General features: G+C 35.0%; 1 protein-coding gene across 4 annotated transcripts in view; it reads right to left on the reverse strand.

Annotated features, from left to right (window-relative positions):
• Positions 1-391: 391 nt before the first annotated feature.
• The window catches only part of LOC136872770 (SRRM2 protein homolog rsr-2), a 188,626-nt gene continuing 164,398 nt past the window's right edge, over positions 392-24,619 (reverse strand). For 2 of the 4 annotated variants that reach the window (XM_067146605.2, XM_067146604.2), the window contains one exon: positions 722-1,102. The gene's annotated coding sequence lies outside the window, so the exon portion shown is untranslated. Of the gene's footprint in view, positions 430-721; positions 1,103-24,619 lie in introns of those variants that run through there. The other 2 variants (XM_068227530.1, XM_068227529.1) reach the window with 2 other exon arrangements.

Below are 24,619 nucleotides of genomic sequence, written 5' to 3' on the forward strand. Positions count from 1 at the left end.
CAACCACAAATAAAAAATATTTAATGAACATCGAAAACAATGTGTCTTATATAAACTAACGTAGAATTAAACAAGGAAAATATTGGTATAACTCGCATTGCAATAGGCCTATTGGTTCGTTTGTAACTGAAGCCTAAACTCAAGTGTCCATAATAAAAAATCCGACAGTAGATTCTGTCTGATTGTTTCTAACAAACTGAAAACTTCTTGTGTGGGAAAGTTACTGCGAGGTACACTTGATACAGTACTGCAAATATAATGTTACTTATGGATCTATAGTGGAGAAGAGGTCGTTCATTCACAACGTTCACGGGTAGCAAAAGGAATTCACGAGTGAATAAGTTTAGTTGCTTATTATAACTTATTTCTTTCACTAAATTACCGAGGTCTTGACTGCTTCTATAGTTTGCACTATTTACAAACACACTCCTGAAACAAGAGGAATAAACACATTATAACGAGAAAGGTTGAGTAGTAATGCTTGCAAGAATCCGTAGAAAATTTATTTTTCGTGATAATGTTGTTTTTCTGTAATAATGTGACTGTAATGTCGCAATCATGAGGTGAAATCTGTAAAAATTACGGACAGTCTGCATTTGTTAGCCGCACATGTTGGAAAACATTATGACAAATGGTATTTTGCCTAATTTAAAAAAAAATTTCAGGAACTGACAGAAATGGATATACTTTTCTTATTTTTCTTCAGAGAAGGGCAAAATCATTCAAAATGTACTATAAAATAAAAATGTATTATTGTAACTCATAAAATTTTCAGACCGCAACTAAAAGATTTAAAAAAAAATCATTGAAAGGATTTTGTCATACAGATTAATGCATAGAAGGTTATCACTATTCCTCCATAAACACTTTCTCAAAATTGCAACTACAATTCCAATTTTTTTTTTGCATAATATATACAAATAAGCAACTGCTATCTTTTGCAATACTATAATCTTATAAAAATATCTTTAAATGTTATTATATGGAAGCACAGTAGTGATGAGGATTGGAAAATATATATTCCTCACTTTGTATTTCCTTTCTTCCACTGTTACTGAGGTCTTGACTGCTTCTATATTTTGCACTATTTACAAATACACTCCTGAAACAAGAGGAATAAACACATTATCAGGACAAGCAAGCTGATGCTGAGAAGTATAAATACCATACATTTGGAAAAGATATTTCAAACCGAACACTTGAGAAATTATAGTTATGTGATGATGATGATATTTGTTTAAAAGGGCTAGCTTCTAAGGTCATCGGCCCCATAGTTATGTGAAATATGTGGAAAGTAGAAGTGAGGGTGCTGCTACAACAGCACCAGATCTGCATATGTCTAGAGGGATGCAAGCAAAAATCTGTATTTATTACAATACATCTTCAAATCATTATTTCCTATTTATATGTTGTTTGGGCCATCAGTTCATACACTGGTTTGATGCAGTCCTCCGTCACTCAATTTTGTGCTAGCCTTCTTTATTTTTATGTAACTGCTGCATCCTATATCTATTCTAATCTGTTTGTCATATTATATACCTAGGTCTGCCCCTATTGTTCTTACCGTATACACTTACCCCCAAAACAATTCTGAACAAGTCCTGTCAATCTTTTAGATATTCTTTAAAGATATTTTATTGCTTCCACCATCAAGTACAGAAAATGTACACTAGGTGTTGTCAGTATGAATACAAATAATCTATAGACAATATCTTAGCCATAATGCCTGAGTCATTAGAAAAATTATTTTAATTACCTATATTAGGTCAGTTTTTGAAATACCACATTCTAGATACTCTTCTACACTATAAAATGCCTTTTTCCTAAAAAATTGTGACAGTACCATGTTAAATGCACTACTGTCTAATGTTCGAATAGGTAGTGGAAGCTTGTTGTACATTTTAAGCTGTTGATAACAGTGGCTGTTTGTGCTTTTACTCAGCCTGGAGTAAGGAGTATCCAGATCATTCTTGTATCTTGTGTCGTACATGTGCTGTAGATCTTTCTTTAAATTTGGAAAAATTCTCTTTCACATGCATAATATTTGTAAGAATATATGAACAGGGAACTGTCATAATTTTTAGGCTCACATAGGAAGTTTCACAGGAGTCTCTAAATTCTAATTCAGCAATTAGACGGACTGCCTTTTTCTGCCAAATAAATACATTATTTGATGTAGGACAATTGCCCAATAACCTGATCCCATACAGTATATGAGGGTGAAAGAAAGCATGATAGGATGCAAGTAGCATATCCCGAGTGATGCAGGTTTTCAGTTTCTGCAACAGATACCACACCCTGGCTAATCTCTTATAGAGTTCTGATGTATGGATCTCCCAGGTAAGTCTTGTATCCACATGTAGGCCTAATAATTTAACAGAATTATGGCAGCCATTATTTACATTGTGATCCAAGGTAAATAGGATATTTTCTGTTTTAGTGACATTAATACTTAATTTATTGTGATGAAACCAGTTTTCAGCAATTTTAACTAATGTGTTGACTTGGTTTTGTAGTGTTGTGATATCAACATTACTATTTAAGAAAGTTGTATCGTCAGCATATAGAACTGATGTGCGGGGAACATTACATGCTACGTCATTGATATAGACCATAAACAGGGAAATTCCCAAAACAGACCCTTGTGGACACCTGCTTTAACCGTTTCCATACCAGATTTTTTATCACTGATTACCACCATCTGTTTCCTTTGATGAAGATAGGATGCCATTAATTTCAGTTCATGACCCCTTACTCCATAATAAATGAGCTTATGAATTAAGATTTCATGCGAGACACAATCAAAAGCTTTTGTCAGGTCAATTAATGTAGCACCTGTGACTGTTTTATTCACAAAATTATTTAATGTCTTTAATGACACATTCAACTGCTTTTATCATTGAATGACCTTTTCTAAATCCAAACTGTTGGTTGTAAAGCAAATTATTTTTGAAAAAGTACTCGTCGAGTTGTATAAATATACAGGATTCAATAATTTTGCTCAGAATGGGTACTATTGTTATAGGGTGGTAATTGGATGGGCACATTCTATCCCCCTTTTTAAAGATAGGTATCACTTTAGACATCTTTAAACACTCAGGAAAAACTCATTGTCTAAGAATTAAATTTATTAAAAATGTCAATGGCATTAATATCATGTCAATAAGTGCTTTGATTGTATTGTTGGAGAGACCATAAATGTCTTGGGTACTAGATGAATTCAATTTTGTGACAATACTTCTGACTGTTTGCAGATTTACTACCACCCACCTAAAATCGTGATGTGAATATAATGGTGTGTCAGTAACAGAGACGAAAATGCGTTGCTGCTGCGCAGGTGACATCACGCGGGGAGCATTGCGAGAAACTGGCTCCACGGCCACATGGCTTGCCGCTGTTGTACTGTATGTTTTGTGTGATAAACCTGCGTTATCTATTGAAATACGTGTCATATAAAATTTGAAGCTCTGTTAGTATTCTCGTTAATGTACATGAATCACACTTTTGAGAATGCCGGGCTGTGCAGTAGCAGGTTGTTTAAGCTACTCCAGAAAAACCAAAGGATCAGACAAAGTATTTTTCATTCCCGAAAAATGAAGACCTTGCCAGAGTGTGGGAAAACGCATGTCGGCGCAATGACAAATTTAGTTTGAAACATGGTACATACTTATAAAATATGATAAATTATTATTGTCGTTATTCTATTTATGCTGTATTAAAATAATACAAACGTATCTTATTGCTTTAGGTCGAGTTTGCTCGCTTCATTTTGCTACGACGTGCTTTGAAATCCCTCTAAGACAACAACTACTAAATTATCGGAATAAAAACAGCCATAATTTAAAACTGGATGCAGTTCCCACTGAGAATTTACCACTAGCATGAAACATATTAACTCCCAATAATGACAGGAGGGTTGAGAGGACAAAACAGAGAAATCGACATAAGGATGTAGCTGAGCTTCTAAGATCGCCGACTGCTGATTTGAACAGGTGAGTGAGGAAATATGGTACAATAAATATATGCTTAAATGTAACATTCCCACTTTTTTTTCAACTGAAAGAATAAATAACGTGTATATATTGATTTTAGGGAAGATGGAACTGAAGCAAAGGAGGACTACAACGGAGACAATGGAACTAACGAACTGGAAGGTTTGAGAAGGAAGATTCTACTGTTGGAAAGAGAAAATAGTGACTTACGGAAAAATGTGAACAGCTATTGAAGAATGAAGGAGAATTACTACAACTAAAAAAGGCAAATGACATTTCTGAGAGAATAGCTTCAATATTCGGACATATCTTTTCTCCAGGGTAAATAAAAGTGTTAATGAACCGTGAAAATAAAAGTGAAAGTAAAAGAGTTTGTTGGACTTCTGACGATATACCAGCAGTGATATCATTGTGAAGTGTTAGTCCAAAGGCATACCTAGAGGCATGATTTTTTCGCATTAATGATACACGCAACAAAAAATACTTTGAAGCGATTTTGCTATATCTTTACGAATCATATGTTTCTGGTTAAGAAAAAATGGATATTATGTTCGCAAATTAAAGCGATAAGGCCATTTTAAAGCAAAATTGAAGCGATAAGCACGATATTACAGCAAAATCTGTAGTGAATAACGAACGTGACACTTTGTTCCAAGATTATGTATGAAAAGAAAAGGAAGAGCGAAGAAAGATTCATCAACAGGAAAGAAATATGTTACTGTATCATTAATGTTCTGGAAAATCTCTTTAAGACATGGCATCAAAGAAAAGGGGTTGGCTCCAGGTTTCTTGCCAAACGAAATGTTTGGAATGTTGTTCTTGTGGTGGCTGGTAATCCCACACCAACCTGTCTCCTCACGGCATTGCGCAATCCTGGAATCCCTAATGACGTCTACAAGCAGCACAATTGACTGGTGTATTTCGGCTTCGTGGTCAGGTAAAATTAAGAAAGTGATCACAGACAGTAGTGAAGATGTGTCGCTCGACAAGTGTTATGGTGCACAGCAGAGCTAAACAGTTTGCGAGTGAAGGTTTGTACGTTTCGGAAAGCAATATTTTTAATGTGTAAATTTTGTAATGTTCGTATCGAGTGGGAGAAAAAATATACTGTCTCAAAACATTGTTTTAAAAATAAGGAACATTCGGAACGTAAATTTAGCACTCCAACAGTGAAACAGCAGGCAACAATAGAACTCTCATTAGTTATGAAAAAAACGCTAAGAGTGAAAAATAGAATTTATCCACGAAACAACAGCGATGCTACTCAAAGCCAACATCCCGCTGGAGAAAGACGACCCTGCAGTTCGGAAATGGCTTCAAAAGTATGTATCAGGTATGAACAGTCTATCAATTAAACCTCCACAATCAACGATCAGTGATAGTAATTAAACCTTTAATGATTAATTTTAGAATTTCATTAAAGCAAAATTAATGCGATATGGCAAATCTGTTTCGTGAAATAACGCGAAAATTAGTATCCTTATCGCGAAATCGTTCGAAAATTAATGCGAAAAAATAATGCCTCTAGCCGCATACTGTTACTTAAGAGCACATTATTACCCATTTCTGGCTCCTTCAACATTGCTCACATGGGCGGCATGTTTCAATGTAGAACAGGGTATACTACGCGATGTGTTTGTTTTAATGAAAACCAAGGCCCAGGAATTAAGTAGTCAGGAGCATTTAACTGTTCTGGTATTTGATGAAATGTATATATCGAATGAAATTTGCATCGATAAGAAACTGCAGCAAAGGGTAGGAACACACAAGACTTGTCAAACTGTCATAGCAAGAGGCTTAGTTAAAGTATGGAAACAACCCATCTATTACAAATTTGATCAGGTGATGACACAAGAAATTCTGCGCGAAATACTGGTAGAATTGTACAATATCGGTTTCACTGTTGTTGCCATAACTTGTGACATGGGTGGTGGGAATATGAAACTTTATTCAGGACTGAACATTGGATACAATAAGCAGTGTTTTATACAGCATCCTAGTGAAGAGTCACTGAAAATATTTTTTTATGCAGATGCGCCGCATTTACTGAAGCTTGTGTGAAACCATCTACTTGATCAAGGTTTCAATGTGAATGGCGCAGTAATAGACAGATCAGCTTTTGAAAAATTGCTGTGCGCATCAAGTAGTGAAATAACACTTGCTCACAAGGTTACTAGGTACCATTTAGACGTGTCTGGATCTCAGAGATAAAAGGTACGACCTGCTGCTCAGTTATTGTCTAGGGCAGTCTCAAAAGCGATCGAATATTGTGGCAGCCATGGCTTGATGCCAGATATTAACTGGAAACAAGTAGCTCTCCTGGTACAGCTGTTCAATGACTGGTTCGATCTTTTCAATTCGTGGGCAAAATTTGGAGCCCATTCGGGTGTTAATGCTTTTGGCACAGATTTGACAAACCAGACTGCTCTTTTAAGCAAGGTGACGGAACAAGTGTTAGCAATGACTGTTGGAATGCATAAGTCTTTGTTGCCCTTCCAGAAAAGAATCCTACTTAACAATGTGTCCCTGATAGAAATGTATCGGTACCTGGTCTCTAAATACAGCCTGGAATATATATTAACATATCGCTTGAATCAGGACGTCGTTGAAAATTTCTTTTCATATATAAGAGGAATGGGAGGTCCTCATGATCATCCAAGTCCCTTGGACTTCAAACATAGATTAAGATTACATTCTGGGTAAACATTGTGCTGCTGTGTTTACTCAGAATAAGAACACCGTGAACAACAACCAATCGTGTTTAATTAAACCACTACATGATTGTGACAATTTACGTAATGGTGATGGAAAAGACGACGATTATTACTTTACACAAACCATGCTGGCTCAGCTAAGCAAAAGCTTGGATGATGAAAACAGACAGAGTTACGAAGAAGAGAAAATTAATGCTAATATTTTTGTTCAGTCTGAATATCAGAGTGTAAACGAGGTGGACATGGCATATTTTAATATGACTCCAGAACATGCAAATGTGCTTGAAGCTTTTGAAGATATGTTATCAAAAGAAACTATTACCCAGGAAGGCTTGAAATACGTTGCTGGCTATATCGCTCACAAGTTTCGCAACAAGTATTCCTATTTAGGCACAATTGTTCAGCAGCCAGAAGCAACAAACAAACAACCAGACTGGCTCCAATGTATGTCAAGAGGAAATTTATTGAGTCCCAGTGACGATTTACTGGAAGTCACAAATATACTGGAGAAAGAATTTAATGACCTTCACGGTAATTACCTTTGCGGGGAACCCTGCATGTTTGACAAACTGACAAAGAGAACCATGAAGCAATTACCGCCAGCAGTAAAAATTCCTCGAGAAGTGATTTTAACCTTAGCGCGCACAAGATCTTATATTCGCTTAAAACAATTAAACAGGAAGAACATTCTCTTATATTCACGTAGAAAAACGTCCAAGAAAATGTCAAAAATTACAAACTGCTAGAGCTATAATGCTTATGTATAAGGCATTCATTACATAAATTGACAGTAGTAACATATTTGAGGTCTCTCGATTGTAAATAAATACATTTTGAATGATGCTCTCTCTCCACAGCGCGAGAAATGTTACCGCCTTCCCTGCTTTGCTCCCAGAGTGACGTCACTACGGTAGACTGGATGCGCAATGACACACCATTATACTCACATCACGCCTAAAATCATTATTCAATATATTTGAGGGAAGATGAAAGTTATGCAACCAGTCTAAGAAATTATATTTACTTGCATTCCCATCTGATAAAATGCTACTATCCTGATCACATGTGCTTTCATGTGCATTGTTAAAATACCTATTACACTGATCAGGTTCTAGAGGAATCACATCTTTGTTATTGAAGTTTGACTAGCACTTCTTATGATAGACCATGCAGCTTTGCATTTATTGTTTGCACTTTGGATATACCTGTCATTTGCTGCAAGTTTAGCCTCATGTATATGTGTTTTATATAATTTCCTGTAGTTTTTGAATATTTCTTTATCCTCTAAATTATTATTTAGTTTATAATTATTATAATAAGCTAACATAATGCTACGCATTTTACCCAAATCAGGCGTAAACCAGTTTTTAACTTTTGGTTTAGAGCTGTTGGCATTAATAGTTACAACTTTTTCAGGGAAGGCTGAATTAAAATATATAATTATCATGTTAATGAAATAAGAAAATGCAAAGTTGACATCACTTATGGCATAAAGGCTAGTCCAGTCTGTTCTTATTAATTTGTATTGGAATTCATGAACCCCTTTAATTGATATGACATGTCTGATGCATTTTAATTCTTTCAATGACTAAAATAACTCTTCTCTTACAGTTAGCTTTAAATTCAACCCAAATACCACCATGGTCTAACAATACATCTTGTCCTAGAAATGAACATTTGTAAAATCAAATCAAATCAAAATCTCTTTATTTGCAAATGAGGTGTCTATCTCGGTGGCAAATGGTACACTAAAATACATTATTGTCAAGCACTAAATTTTAAATTAACAGGAGACGAAGAAAATTTTCCTAGAATACAATATTATACAATTTACGCTAATAATTTTTTCTATTAAACACACACATCATCCTTAATAAATTTATATTGTTTACAAAATTCTACTTATAATATCTTACAAACATAGTCAACTCATATACAGTACGGTACGTGAAATTACTTCTAATAATACTATACAACTGGTATAAGATTAAAATTAACACTGAATTTATTTACATATTTATATTTTACCCATTTTGGAAAATAAGTAGCATAACGACCTGCTGCGTCTTAACCAGAGCCCCTTTTGCCACCACTTTTCAGAGTTCCTGAAGGGCCTTCACAGCTACCGTAGCGGTCCCAGGGCCCTCGAAGTCCCCACTGTACTTCACCCCTACAGGCAGTCCCCTACTTGGGCTGTCCAAACTCCTTAGACTCCTTTGTGTACATTGGTTACAACATCATCTAGGCATGCATTATTTCTTGTGGGTCACCATGTGTACAATATAAGTCATGCGATCTTAACATATTAAGGAAGTTTTGAGTATTTTGTGATACCTCTAAGATATTTTCATTGAAGTCACCAGCTATAGCAATCTTTTGATCATATTTACAAGTTAAATAAGAAATTAACTTCTCTAACTGTGATATAAATAATTTTATGTTGGTGTTAGGGACAGGATACACAGATACTACAACAAAATCATATTCACAGAATCTAATAGCTACTGATCCACATAGGTTATTAATGCAAAAGGAAGAAATATCTATTACTTCAAATTTAAGTGATTTCTTAACATATATTGTAGCTCCACCATGTGTTAGTGGGAAGTCTCTAGTAAAAATATTTCCTAATTGAAAATCATGAGGTATATATAGATTGGTCTCATCTCTAGCCAGCCAGTGTTCATTTACACACAAAATATCAGTACGCCTTTTATTGAGTATTACATCTAATTCATCCAGTTTAATTCTAATTGACTGTAAGTTAATGTGAAAAATAACTATGTTGATCATGATTGTTTCTAGTTTTGTTTCTATAGGTTCATTGATTTTAGTGGACTGATGAGAACCTAACCTAGTCTGTCTACCTTGCATATTAATACTATTCCCCAATACAGTTTTAAAAGTACCTGACCTGTCTAGACTACCATAAGCATTAATATCAATCCTTGACTCTAACACACCAGACCGACCTACATCGGTCACTTTCTCTAGTTTTTCAGAGGAATAGGAAAAGTTTTACACTCTACACCTTTAATTGCATTAGCAAACTCTAATATACTATTTTCAACATTCCTTTTTCCCAACCTATTTAGGTGCAGACCATGCCAGGTATAAAATCTTCTTCCTAATTTACTTATATCAACATATTTTACATTCTTGAAATGCCTACATATTTTCAAAAGTTCTTCATTAACCTTGTTTACCTCCTTGTTAACACAAGACCATGCTGGAGGATTGTGTCTATGAGGAACAGAAAATACCACAACATTGGTGTGATGCATCTCCTGTAGTCTTGATCTGAGGGAAGAGATTATTCCTCTTGCATTATTTCTTCCCACGTCATTAGTCCCTGCTAGATAAACAGCAACCCCCGTAGCTCCTAAATGTTTACAGTATTTTTTACTTTCTGAGGTTATGTCACTAAATTTTGCACCAGGCTTAATCACGTCAGAAACATCATGCTTACTGTTTCTAATTAGTTCTGTAGCAATATTCCTCCCCTGACTATCGGCAAATAGTCTTATCTTCACAGATTTCCGTGAGGTTTTGCAATTTGGTTTTACAAGATTCTTGTTACTTTCACTTTGAACATCCAATAAATTTACTTCAGAGCCGTTATTTACAGATTCATGAGTGCCACTTGCAAGGGGTTCAAACCTACTCTTTAAAACAGGAAAGTGACAATTGTCCTTTATCCGTTTTCTGGTCAACTCTCTCACTCTGTCATCATTTGTGATCCAATTAACCCACCCCACCTTTTGATTTTATAAGGAAGCATGTTTGTGATTCGGATGCTTCACTTTGACTGTCTTGACTTAGGTTTACATAGCCTGCAATACTGGATACAGTACTTTGGGTTTATTCCATATGAAACGAGATCTGCTTCTTTTTACTGAACTGATTCCTTAATTACCTTGTTAATTTCATACTTTCATTCTTCTTCTTCGCCTGTATCTAACCTCTGCTGTACGTAGACCAGTTCCATGATCTTCCAGTCTTCAATCTTGAGCACTTAGTACCACTGAGTTCCAATGTCTTCTTTTATATCATCAAGCCATCTCTTCTGTGGTCTATGCGTCCATGTTTACGGGTCTTGTCTAGTCACATATCCCGCCCGCTGCCAGTTGAATCTTGCAATTGTCTTTAGAGTATTTCTTCCATACGCTTTTCTTCATATTACATCCATTAGAATTTTGTACCTAAGACATGTCATTTCATGATAGTTTGTGTTGTAGCTTTAAAGCACCATCCTTTGTTAGAGCAATAGTTTCAAGGCCATAAGTTGTAACTGGTATACACATGCATTGATCACTTTGTTCTTCAGGCCAACTGGAATATTCTTGTTGATCAGGATGAATCTAAGTTTTCTAAATAGTGTTCAATTCAGTTCTATCAGTAGTTTGCATACCCTTTTATATCTATTGCTTCTTGATAGTTGAGGCTGAGTGATCTCAGCAAAAGCAGAAATGGTAGCAATTCACCAGAGTTCTCTGCGAGAAAAAAAACAACAAAAAAAAAAAAAAAAACAAAAAAACAAAAAACAAAAAACCTGTCCATTATATAAATTTATGGTTAGATTTGTTGCACTAGATGATTCAGAAATACTGGCCAGCTCCAATAAGACATAAAGAAGCCCTCCACAAAATGGAAACGTTGTGTTGGTCGTTAAGGACATACGAAACTCAACCGCATCAGACAGCCGATGTAAGGATGTAAAGCAGAGGGTGTATAGTGTTAATCTCTGCTAAGACCCCAGTTAGTGTATGGGACCCACACTTTGGCTGATACCTGATACGAGAACTAGAAAAGATCTAAAGGAAAATAGCACGATTTGTTCTGGGTGATAGCTGACAATAGGGCAGTGATATGAAAATGTTGCAAACTTTGGCCTGGGAAGACTTGGGAGTAAGGAGTCAAGCAGCTTGACTAACAGGAATGTTCCAAGCTGTCAGTGGAGATAAAATAAAAAAAATAATAATAATAATAATGATAATAATAATAATAATAATAACAACAACAACGACAACAACAACAATAATGATGTGGGGCCTCCGTAGAGACTTGGTGCAGGTCCTTAGAGTTGATACTCTACAGGCAACCTGTGCATCTGTGGGAATGGGGGCTCAACCTAAGAGGAATTCTTATGTTGAAGATGGCACAAATACCCAGCCCCCAAGCCGGAGGAATTAACCAGTGAAAGTTAAAATCCGTGACCCGGCTGGAAATCGAACCAGGGACCCTTGAATCAAAGGCCAGCAAATTAAACATTTAGCCATGGAGCTGGACAGTAGAGGGAGATTACATGGAATGACATTAGCAAATGAATAAGTTTGAGTGGAGCTTTAAAGGTAGAAAAAGATCATAATATGAAAATACATATGGAATTCAAGAGGACAAATTGAGGCAAATATTCATTTATAGAAGGAGACATAGGGCTAGTTTCATCAACCACTGTTAGAAATCCGATAACAGAGAGTTAGTCAATACCTTGTTAAGATTTTAATGTGGCGTCATGGACGTCACGTTTCACAGAACACTATAACAAGCTCATTAACTAATGTGGCATTAATGGTAACGATCAAGTCAGCAGTGTGTAGCATTAACATTATTTCGCTATTCTGAATGGTGCCGGGCATAATGTTGTTCATTTTTCACCTTTCTCCTGTACTCATTTTACATGGAATAAGAGGTTCCTTTTGAAATACCTGTACGACAACCTAAAAAAGAAGTGAAAAGAAATAAATTAGAAGAATGGGTTGGATCGGTCCAAGACTGGAGTTGGTATATTTATTCCAACATTTAAATACATGACTTTTAGAAGATTATAGCGACGAAGTTGAGCCTCTTGTTTATGACGTCGACTTAGGATGCAGAATATCATGCAGGTTTCTAAGCTGAATTCTCTTAATTGGATATATCATTAACAACTAGAGTAACGCAATCATATTAGAAATTAGGCCTACTATGTTATACATGATGTGATTATGATCCCCCTTCCTTTGAATTAGGATTATTATGTTATACATGGTGTAGGTTACATATTATTATGATCCCCCTTCCTTTGAATTTTTATTTCAACACAGAATGTACAGTAATGTTTGTTGCATGTTAATAAGTTAAAGGAATATCAGTATAATACTTATCTCTGTTCTACAATTTACAACATTGGATTTTATTTTAGATCGTAATCAAAATGTGGTTAAGTGTAAGAGAGGGCCTAAAGCCCTACATTCACCACTGAAAAGGCACTAATAAATAAATAAACAAATAATATCTCCCATAATGATCTGAATGACCTAATTGTATAATATCTCAGTGCAATCAGCAACTGCTGCATTGGAGATGGAGGTGAATTTCTTCCTGAATGTACTCTAACCTCTCTTTTATCTCTTCAAGTACTTTTCTCACAACACGCTGAGCCCTTATTGAAGTGCTCTCGTTTAATTAATCAGTCATTTATTTGAATGTACACAGTATATTTCATTTTTATAAAGTACTAGTAACTGGCAGGGAACAAATACATTCAGCAGCACATATCACAATTTCTACAGGAAGCTTGGAGCCCAGAGCTGTTTGCTCGCCAGCTAAGTTCAGAAGGAGGAATTTCGACATGATGTACACAAAGTAGAACAAGGAAACAATACGACTCCAATGGTCAGACCAACTGAAAACATTTCGGAGGCCTGGGCAGAGGCGAGAGGAGCTGGAAATATACGTTTGCAAGTAAGCGTTGGGTAATGTGTTGAACCAATGAAATGATAGAGCCACAGTCAATTTGGCTAGTCATTGGTTTATGTAAGGGATGACCCCAATCGAGTATACAACAGCATACGAGAGAAGGAATTAATAAAAGCGATGAGCGCGTGGGCTAGCTACCCTATTATTTAGCGCAGAAGAAATGGCAATATTAGAAACGGAGCCAAAGCATAATTGGATGAAAATTTGTAAAGATAATAATAAAAGGGAAATCAAAAATAAAATTTAAAAAAAAAAAATCAAAAAAATATCTTTATTTGCAAATGAGGTGTCTACCTCGGTGGCAAATGGTACGCTAAAATACATTATTGTCAAGCACTAAATATTAAATTAACAAGAGAAGAACATTTTTCCTATAATACAATATTATACAATTTACGCTAACAATGTTTTCTATTAAAAACACAGCTCATCCTTAATAAATTTATATTGTTTACAAAATTCTACTTATAATATCTCCTGTACTACTTACAAATATAGTCAACTGATATACAGTATGTGGAATTACTTCAAATGATACTATACAACTGGTATAAAATTAATATTTAGATTGCATTTATTTATTTATTTACTTTTTTTTTTTTTTTTTTTTTTACCCGTTCTGGATCCTAAGTAGCATAACGACCTGCTGCGTCCTAACCAGAGTCCCTTTTGCCACCACTTTTCAGAGTTCCTGAAGGGCCTTCACAGCTACCGTAGCGGTCCCAGGGCCCTCGAAGTCCCCACTGTACTTCACCCCTACAGGCAGTCCCCTACTTTGGCTGTCCAAACTCCTTAGACCAGGGGATGGAATTAATTTATTCACACACATTTTTTTATTTACAATAACCTGCACTGGTCGAATGCCCTCTAACATTTCATTTATTTTCTCTGTTGCTGTTTATTCTCTTCTTGAATATCTGTACAGATTTTCAAAAAGGATCAAACACTACCCCTGGTAAACTGTTCCACTCCTTCACACCCTTCCCAATGAATGAAAATTTACCCCAATCGCTTCTGCTAAATTTCCTTCTAATTTTATATTTGTGGTCAGTCCTGCCGATATAATTATTTTCCAACTGAAGCCTCTCACGGATATCTCCCCATGCTTCTTCTCCTGTATAGGCTCTATATAATCCTATAAGTCTAGTTTTCTCCCTTCTCTTACTTAAAGTTTCCCACCCAAGTTCCTTTAACATTTCTGATACACTACTCTTTCTCCTGAAATCCCCTGTTACAAATCTTGCTGCTTTCCTCTGCACACTATCTATTTCTTTTATTAGGTATTCTTGGTGAGGATCCCAAACACTGTTTGCATATTCCAATAATGGACGAACCATACTCAAGTAACTTTTTTCTTTTAATTCTTTGTTGCATCCTTTAAGTAGCCTCATTATGACATGTAATGATCTGTATGCTTTCCCAGCAATAACATCAATATGACCCTTCCAGTGCAAATTACTTTCAAACCTCACACCTAAGTATTTGCACTTGCCATCTTTTGGGATAACTACCCCATCCAAAGTATATTCAAATTCAGTTTTATAACTCCTGTTTGTAAATGTTGTAACAGTCGATTTGCCTCCATTAACCTTCATGTTATTCTCTTCAACCCGTTGTTGGATACTCTCAAGGTCCCTTTGTAATTCTGAACAATCCTCAATGGTATTTATTTCCCTATAAACAATTATGTCATCTGCATACAATCTTATTTTTGATGTTATATTATTCCCTAAATCATTTACGTATATTAAGAAAAGTAACGGACCGATTATACTACCCTGAACAATTCCCTTCCAAACTTTCTCTTCCTGAGATACATTATTTCCTACTTTGACTTTCTGAACCCTTGAATTTAGAAATGCTTTTATCCAACGTGTAACCCTTACGTCCAATCCTATTCCCTCCAATTTCTTTAATAATATTCCATGTTCCACTCTATCAAAGGCTTTGGAAAGATCTACGGCTATGCAATCTAACTGACCTCCTGAATCCAACTGACCTGATATGTCCTGCTGAAATCCCACCAGTTGTGCCTCACAAGAAAATTTCTTTCTAAATCCATACTGGCTCCTCATGAACCAATTTTCATCATCACATATCACTCTGATGTACTTCGATATTAAACTTGCCAGAATTTTACAAACTATACTGGTCAGGCTGATTGGTCTGTAGTTCTCTGGTTTCCTTTTATCACCCTTTCCTTTATAAATTGGTATTATTATAGGTTCCTTCCATTCCTTTGGTATTACACTATTATTTATGACATAGTCAAAGAGAAATTTTAAATAAGGCACTATGTACCACCCCATTGTCTTTAATACCTCCCCAGTAATTTGATCACTTCCTGCTGCTTTGCCTTGCTGAAGCAGTTGGATTTCTCTGAAAATATCTTCGTTTGTGAATGAGAAGCTTCTTGTTTCCCTCTGTCTCTCTCCCTCTCTATCTTCTGTTTCGGTTTCCAACTCTTGACAATCATCTACTGAATCTCTAAATTCCCTACTAAATAGGTTTGCTTTCTCAGTATCTGTTAAATAGTGTTCACCCCCTTCTCCCACCATTGTAGGAATTTGGATTCCTTTTCCTTTTTGATTCCTGATATATGAATACAGCTTTTTCCATTTCCCTTTGTGGTCATTACCCTCTTGAAGTATGCCATTCATATAATTCTCTTTTGCTTCCTTTTTCACTCTATTCAGTTCCCTCATTAGCTGTTTTCTAGTTTCTCTACTCTCCCTACCCTCTTTGATTTTCCTGTTTACTATTCTACATTTTCTTTTTAATTTTCTTATTTCCCTTGTATAATAAACAGGGTCTGAGGTCATTTTACCCTTCTTAACAGGTACAAATCTCTTCTCTCCTTCCCAAATAATTCCTTTAAATTTAGCCCAAAGTGTATCCACGTTACTCCCTTCACTTATCCAACAACTGAATTGTGATTTAAGGTAAGTCCCAAATTCATCAACTTTAGTTTTTCTGTACAATTTCTTGTCTTGTGTAACCCTCTTATTAAGCCCTTTTGGTACGAGTCCTACATCCATTATTACAGCCTTATGGTCTCCTATTTCTTCAATTAGCTCAGTTTTATCAACAATTTCCCATGGTTTAACCAAGAATACATCTAGTAAGTTATTGAGACGAGTCGGTTCTTGTACTACTTGTGTAAATCCTCCCTCCCAAATTAACTTATTTGCCAGTTTCTGTTCATGGGCTTCACTTGCAGCTCCTTTCCATTCAAATTCAGGCAAATTTAGATCTCCCCCAATTATTACCATATCATTATTATTGTTTTTACGAGTATAATCTATTATTTTTTCAAAGATTTCCATGTCTCTTTCCTCTCTTCCAGGCCTGTATGTTCCTATAATTCCCACCTCCTTCATATTATCACAAACTAATTTTATCCCTAATATTTCATCCCTTTCATCGGTAAACCATTCATGTGAACAGTAAGTTTCCTTCACCAGAATAAACACCCCCCCCTCCCTTTTTATCTCGTCGGTCTCTACGATAGACTGTGTACCCTTCTGGAAATAGTGGAAATAGTAGCAGAGGTAGAACAGGTCATATCCAAAGTGGAAGCTGAGGAGCAAGAAGAAACAAGACATGAAGTAGGAAAAATACTGTCCAAGATAATAGAGTATAAAGATAAAGAAGCGATCATAATGAATAAGAAAATTAAAGGACTGAAAGGAAAAATAGAAAACAATAACATTACAGTAACCAAAGCAGACAAAGGCAACACGATCGTTCTAATGAATAAACAAGAATATATTGAAAAAACAGAGGAATTTCTAAAGAATGGCAAATTCATTTTAATGAAGAAAGATCCGATGAACGTAGATCAAAAGAATTTAAAAAAGATGTTGAAAGAAGTAGCATTTATTATGGACTCAAAGGAAGCGAATAGTCTAATAAATATCAACCCAGGAATGCCCGCCATGAGAGCATTGCCCAAGATCCATAAACAAGACATTCCCATAAGACCGATAGTTAACTACAGAAATAGTCCAATGTACGGATTAGCCAAATTTATACAAGTATTCTTAAGAAAACATTTAAAATTCACATCGGAGCAATAATCAGTAATACAAGTGATTTTTGTAATAGAACAAGGTATACTGAAATGAAAGAAAATTACACAATACATAGTCTCGATGTTAAAGACATTTATCCAACATCCCTATATCTAAAACAATAAATATTGTCAGAAGGAACTTAACAGAGCATAGCGGTTTAAGTAAAAAAGAGATCGAAAAATTTATAAAATTGTTAGAATACGTATTAGAGAACAATTATTTTGGATTCAACAACAAAATATACAAACAGGAAAAGGGATTGGCTATGGGTTCCCCGGCGTCGGGTATTCTAACGAATATTTACACGGACTATGTGGAATCAAATAAAATAATTGAGAAAATTAAAGGATTTATTAAATGGTTGAGATTTGTGGACGATGTGTTCATTATCATAGATGAGAAAGTATTAAACCCGATAGAAGTATTAAGAAGGGTGAATGAAATAGACAAAGATATCAAATTCACAATGGAATCAGAGGAAGAAGGATCGCTAAACTACTTGGACGTCAAAATAACGAGAAATGGTAGAGAATTAGAGTATCAGGTTTATAGGAAAGAAACGACCACTAGTACTATTATTGCTGTGAGCTTGCATCCGGGAGATAGTAGGTTCGAATCCCACTATCGGCAGCCCTGAAGATGGTTTTCCGTGGTTTCCCATTTTCACTCCAGGCAAATGCTGGGGCTGTACCTTAATTAAGGCCACGGCCGATTCCTTCCAACTCCTAGGCCTTTCCTATCCCATCGTCGCCATAAGACCTATCTGTGTCGGTGCGACGTAAAGCAAATAGCAAAAAAAAAAAAAAAAAGTACTATTATTAGGAAGGACTCCAATCACCCAGGCCAACAGAAGAAGGCAACATTTTATAGTATGATCACCAGGGCACTTAAATTTCCCTTAAAAAGACAAGCGTTTGAAAAAGAGATGACCACCATAAATGAGATCGCAAAGAGAAATGGATATACGAAGAAATTTGTAGATAAAATAAAGGACAAATTAATAAATAAACAGAAATCAACCTTGGAAAAAGAAAAGAAAGAAAGGAAGAATGTAGTGGTAATAACATTTCAAAATAGACACTCATAAGGAATAAAAAAGATATTTCATAAAAAGGGCATTGACGTGGCGTTTAAGACAAACAACAATAATAGGAGAATTTTATTTAATTCGTATAAGGTTAATAGATCCGACAGGTTTAATAAATCAGGAGTATATTGCATCAAATGCCAAAATTGTGGGAAAAAATACATTGGACAATCAGGGAGGAGTTTGGAGACGAGATACAAGGAGCACGTGAATGCGGTGAGACACAGGAGATTCTCAGCAATAGGAGAACACATGGAAGAACACAAACATAATTTTACAGAAATAGACAAAGATATGGAAATACTGCACACGACAACGAAAGGAAAATTAACGGACGCTCTAGAGAAAATAAATAAATATATACTGATCAGAGAAACGATAATGAAAATAACTTAAACGAACCACTGAATGAAGAAAATGCAATGTACCGATTGGCATACAATCATATAAGAAGGGAGAGAAAGAGGGAGTGAAAGAAATAGTTCCGGTCACAAGTACGCGCCCCGTCTATCCCCTACATTACATAACCGGCAGCACAGCGACAGGTAGCAGCGAGCCTAACAAGGTCATTGACAGCAGAGAGCAGAACACGTTTGTTTACTCAAACTAGTACAAGAATACTTTGGTCAAGGTTAAATTTTGGCAACCAGTCGACATGAAGTAAGTAAATACAATTTTCTCTAATTATCTGAGATATTGTGCTTTTATAAACACGTCCCTAAAGATTAGTTTGTTGGTTTATTATGTAAAGGAGTTTGACGGTTAGAAAGCGACCAGCATGGTTATTTAAAGATAAAAATTTCATTGTTCCGTATTGAAATTATTGATGTTAAAAATTAAATAACTGGAAAGGAGGTTCAACCTATTCAATACTCAAAAGAAAGAAACGTAGCAATCACATTTCTATTTAAATGGGACCGGTTTCGACCTTAGTCTAGGTCATCATCAGCCATAAAAAACATGTAAAATGTTTATGAATGTTGGATGTCAGTTTCACACTCTGTTAGGCACAAAGACACGACACCACATTCTGTCCTGCACAAAGTCACAACACTAACAATCAACATGCGAAGATCAAAAAGGCTTGAATTCGCAGACGAACAGATCTGTAGTAGAAAGCCGCCAGCTCCCGGTGACCAGCGCGGCACACTCAAGGTCACGCGCTGCGGCCAAACACCAAAGTAAAGTGGAGAACGTTTCGAAGGTCCAGAACCTGTCACGGCTGCGGGAAGCCAAGTACGTATATAAAAATATACAACGCCAATTAGTACAACCGAATGAGCACCCGTACTCCAGTTAAGTTCTTGGTAAACAGTTGACTTGAAAAAACAATTGTAGAGAGAAGAAAAAAATGTAGTAAAAAGCGCAATATCGGAAAACAAATGAAAACTTATATGCACAGTGCGCTATTTTTTAAAAAGAAAAAATTTTTAGGTTATGATTGAAGTAGTCGAAGTTGGCGCAAGACAAAAATTTTTGAAAGAGGAGAATAAATTAAACGAGGAAGAGTGATAGTGAAATAAGAGAAAGAATAAAAGAAATTGAAGTTAGATGGTAATGAGGAAAGATAAGATAGGGAAATGAAGGAGGGGTAGTTTAAGGTGGGTTAGGAGGGTGGGTTATTGGAGGTAGAAAATGTGGGTGGGAACTATGTAAGACATGGAAAATAGAATTGGGGTTTTGGAATTTGGAATTTTTGAGAAGAAGAATTAGAAAAAGGATATTGGGTTTTTCAGAAATGTCGTTTAAATTGAAATTAGGGTTGAAGTACTGGTCAAGGTGGATAAAGCAATTTTCAGTAATGTTTAAGAGGGGGCCTTTGTTAATGATTTTAAGTATGTTTATGTCATTGTCAATACTGGTGAAACTATGTTTGGAGTCTTGTATGTGCTGTCCTATGGCAGAGAATATGTTGTATTTAATGGCGTTGACATGTTCAGAGTACCTGATATTGAAGTTGCGGCCAGTTTGTCCGATGTAGGAGGAACTGCAGTTGTTGCATTTAAATCTGTATACACCAGATTTAGAAAAAGCATTAGACTTATTTAGAGATTTAGAGTTGTGTAAGATATCAAGACTTCTATTGTTAGTTCTAAAAGAAATTTTCATATTATGTTTTTTAAAGATATTAGTTATTTTATAAGCATCCTGAGTAAAAGTGAAGGTGGAAAAAGCAGTTGGTTTTATTGTGTCTTTAGATAAAGTGGTTTTTGGACGGTGTTTGAATTTATTGATGATGCGGTTAATGAAGGAGTTGTTAAAGCCATTAAATTTAGCAATGTTGCGGATGGTGTTTAATTCATTATTTAAATCTTTTTTGGACATAGGGGTGTTGAAGGCACGAAAAATTAAGCTGTTATAAGTAGCACGTTTATGAGCTTGGGGGTGCGAAGAATCTTGTCTTATTGTAGTTGCTGTTTGGGTTGGTTTTCTGAAAATTTTGTAAGATAAAGAAGAAGGATGTCTAGTAATAGTTAGGTCTAGAAAATTAAGAGTTTGGTTGTGTTCTGATTCGAGGGTGAATTTAATGTTAGAGTCTAAGTTGTTGAGATGAAGAAGTGTAGAGGCTGCGTTGGTTGATTCCTCATTTAATATTACCAATGTGTCGTCGACATATCTCGCCCAAAAGAGGATGTTGGAGAAATTATTATTATTATTAATTCTTGTGTTCTCTAAGAAGTCGAGGTAAATTTCAGCAAGAATGCCAGAAGCAGGTGAGCCCATAGCCAAGCCATCTTGTTGATAAATGGTGTTGTCAAAGGTAAAATAATTATTGTTGAGAACTAATTTTAAAATAGACATGAAGTCTTGAATTTCAAGTTTACTTAGGTTACTGAATTTGTTTAGGTTGTTGTTTATAATGGGGAATAATTTTGGAATTGGAATACTAGGGTACATGTTGACAATGTCAAAAGAATGGAGAGAAAAATTAGGTTGGATTTCAAAATTTTTTAATTTGTTGATTAGATCAGAAGTGTTTTTGATAGATTTGTTGGATAAAAATCGATAATTTTTTAGTAAAAATGTTTGGATGAATTTAGAAGTGTTGTATAGGGGACTGGGTCTGTAATTGATAATTGGACGGATAGGAATGTTAGTTTTGTGAATTTTAGGGAGGGCCTTGGCAGTGGGCAGTCCAGGGTTCATGTTTATTAGTTTAGTTTTTTCTTGATCTGTGAGGAGAAAGGAAACGTTTTTTAAAGTATGTTTGAGTAGGCGTTGGATTTTTGTGGTTGGGTCTTTTTTTATTATAGAAAAAGAAGGGTCACTGAAAAAGTTTTTGGTTTTATCTAAGTAGTCAGTTTTATCCATTATGACAGTAGTGTTGCCTTTATCAGATTTGGTGATAATGAGATTATTGTCATTGATTTTCTTTTTAAGATCTGAAATGGTTTTATTATCTTTAATTAAATTATTATTATTATTATTATAATTAATAAGAGAAGTGTTTTTGTTATTGTTAATGAAGATTTTTTCAAGTTTCCTTTTTACTTCATATCTGATTTCATCTTGTTCATCTGTTGGCATTTTGTTAATGGCTATTTCAGATTCAATAATTAAATTGGTGGCTACATTGAAAGTGTTGAGATTGGGCCAATAGTGTTTGAAGCCCTTCGAAAGGAGTGAGTTTTCATCATCACTCAGAGTTGTTTTAGATAGATTTACGATGGGAGGATGGAATTGTTCAATAGTTTTGGAGGGTGTGTTACGGTTCTTAAACTGGAATTTATGTGAAGAAGAGTTGTTCTTAAGAATTTTGAGTTTTTTCTCTAGGGTTTGTTGTTTGATTGACAGTACATGAAATAATTTATCGTCTACTTGAGTTAGGAAGAGGTTCCATTGTGCACTCGGGAGAAGAAAAAAAAAAATGTTCCTGCATTGACATCTAGCAATTGCATATTACAAATCTCATGTTATGGTCCGTATTGAAATGTACTTAAAGTCAAATAATAATACCAGATTATAAATTCCACCTGTTCAAATATGTAAGAGTTTTTAAATTTAAATTTAAGAAATAGTTCATAACATATTAGATATAGGGACATGTTTCACCCATAATGAGGGCATCAGCAGCCTAAAAATCTCATAACTGAAAGAAAGATAGATCAGGATCCTGATTGTTCTTATAGGTAGTTTTTAACAAAGGTCTAAAATATAAATAAGAGGATACTGTTTTAGGTACAAATGTGTATAAAATGACTAGCAAGTAGAATATAGTAGTTATAAGTACTCTTATGACAAAGTCTTATAATCAATCCTTATTGTAGATCTTTACGAATGTTTTGTTTTTAAAAAATGTGGTAACAAGTAGTTAGTTAAAAGTTCAAAAAGAATACGTAAATTGCAACATTGAAATGACATCTGGTAAATATGGTGCCTTATTCTGCAGATGGCATAAGGAGCTTATAATAGCTTAATATTTAATATTTAGGATAAAAGTCTCTCTTAGTGGTAGTTAAATTTAAATCCAAAGTTGAAGTTGTTAATTTTATATGAAAAGATAAGACGACAAACTTCTTGAAGCACTTAGGAGCGAGGACAAGTACTCCTCAGAAAACGTAGCTATATTTATAATTAGCTGGTAGATGTGTTTGTAGCTTCTTGTATTAAAAGTCAAAAGAAAAATGTGCGAGGTTCAGCAGAGCTTGTGGTGTTATGTCTGAAATAAGAGGAGAGTGAAATATTAACGAATAAAATTAAAGGAGGAGAGAACGAAGAAAAAACAATGTGTGTGAAGATTACTTACCCCTTCAACAGTTGTGATTTGGTCAAATATGAGGTGAGTTGAAGAAAATATGTTGTGTGTGATTTCATTTATATTTTCAACTGTTGTAACGTTAATTAGTTGCCATGGTAGCATTTGAATGACTGATATTTGTGCTTCTAGTGTTATACCGATGTGAGTTTGGTGGGGGAGGGGCGTTAAGTTTATGTGTTATTGGATGTGGTTGGCTTGTGGGGGCGGATGGGGAGGGAGTTGTGTTTCCTAAAGTGGGGGGGGGGGGGCTTGGAAGATGATAATTTTAGATTGTTTATTAAGTTTTTGTGTTTATAGTTTAGAGATTGTAACAATTTAGGTAAAATCTCGTATAATGGGTTTTTGACTTCAATAATATCGTTAAGGTTTGAATTTTTGTTGTAATATTGGTCTAAAAATATATAGATGTTTTCCAATTCGTTCATTAATTTCCCTTTACCTACTTTTTAAATAATAGTGAGGTCTTGATCTATAGTAGTGAATTAGGGGATTCAAAATTTGGTAAATGTCTGGATTGCTGTAAGTGAAAGTAATAAAATTAGATTTTTTGGGTGTGTCGGGGATGAGGTTAGTTGTTAATTCAATTTTTATTTTGTTGATTAAATTGTTAATAGTTCTTGGTTAATACACGTTCATTTTTGCAAAATCTTTTATGTAATTGAATTCATCTTCTAGGTTCTTAGATGATAGAGGGATTTTCAGGGCTTTGTAAATTAAACTATGGAAGGTAGCTAGTTTATGGGATTTTGGATGTAATGAAGTATTTTTTATTGTTATTGCAGTGTGGGTTGCTTTTCTATAAGTTTGGAAGTCAAAGTTATCATTATTACGTGTTACTGCAATATCTAGGAAATTTAAGGATCTATTGATTTCATCTTCCTTGGTGAATTTTATATTTTTGTCTAGGTTGTTAAGGAAATTTAAAATATTATTGCTGTTATTGAGTTCTTTACTAATAATTACAAAAGTGTCATCTATGTACCTGAGCCAAAGGCTGAGGCATTTTATATTTGTTGATATTTTATGATGTTCTAAGGAATCTAAGTATATGTCGGCTAAGACGTTATGCCAGATAACGGGTCTTCCATAGCCAGACCATCCTGATGGTATATTTTATCATTAAAAGTAAAATAATTATTTTTTAACACAAAGTAACACAGAAGCCAACAAAACTCATGTTTTAATTATTATGAATATTTATTTTCATGTCAGTCGCAGTCGCTTAAGTGCGGCCAGTATCCAGTATTCAG

Source organism: Anabrus simplex, chromosome 4, assembly GCF_040414725.1.
Source record: "Anabrus simplex isolate iqAnaSimp1 chromosome 4, ASM4041472v1, whole genome shotgun sequence".
Lineage (NCBI taxonomy): Eukaryota > Metazoa > Arthropoda > Insecta > Orthoptera > Tettigoniidae > Anabrus > Anabrus simplex.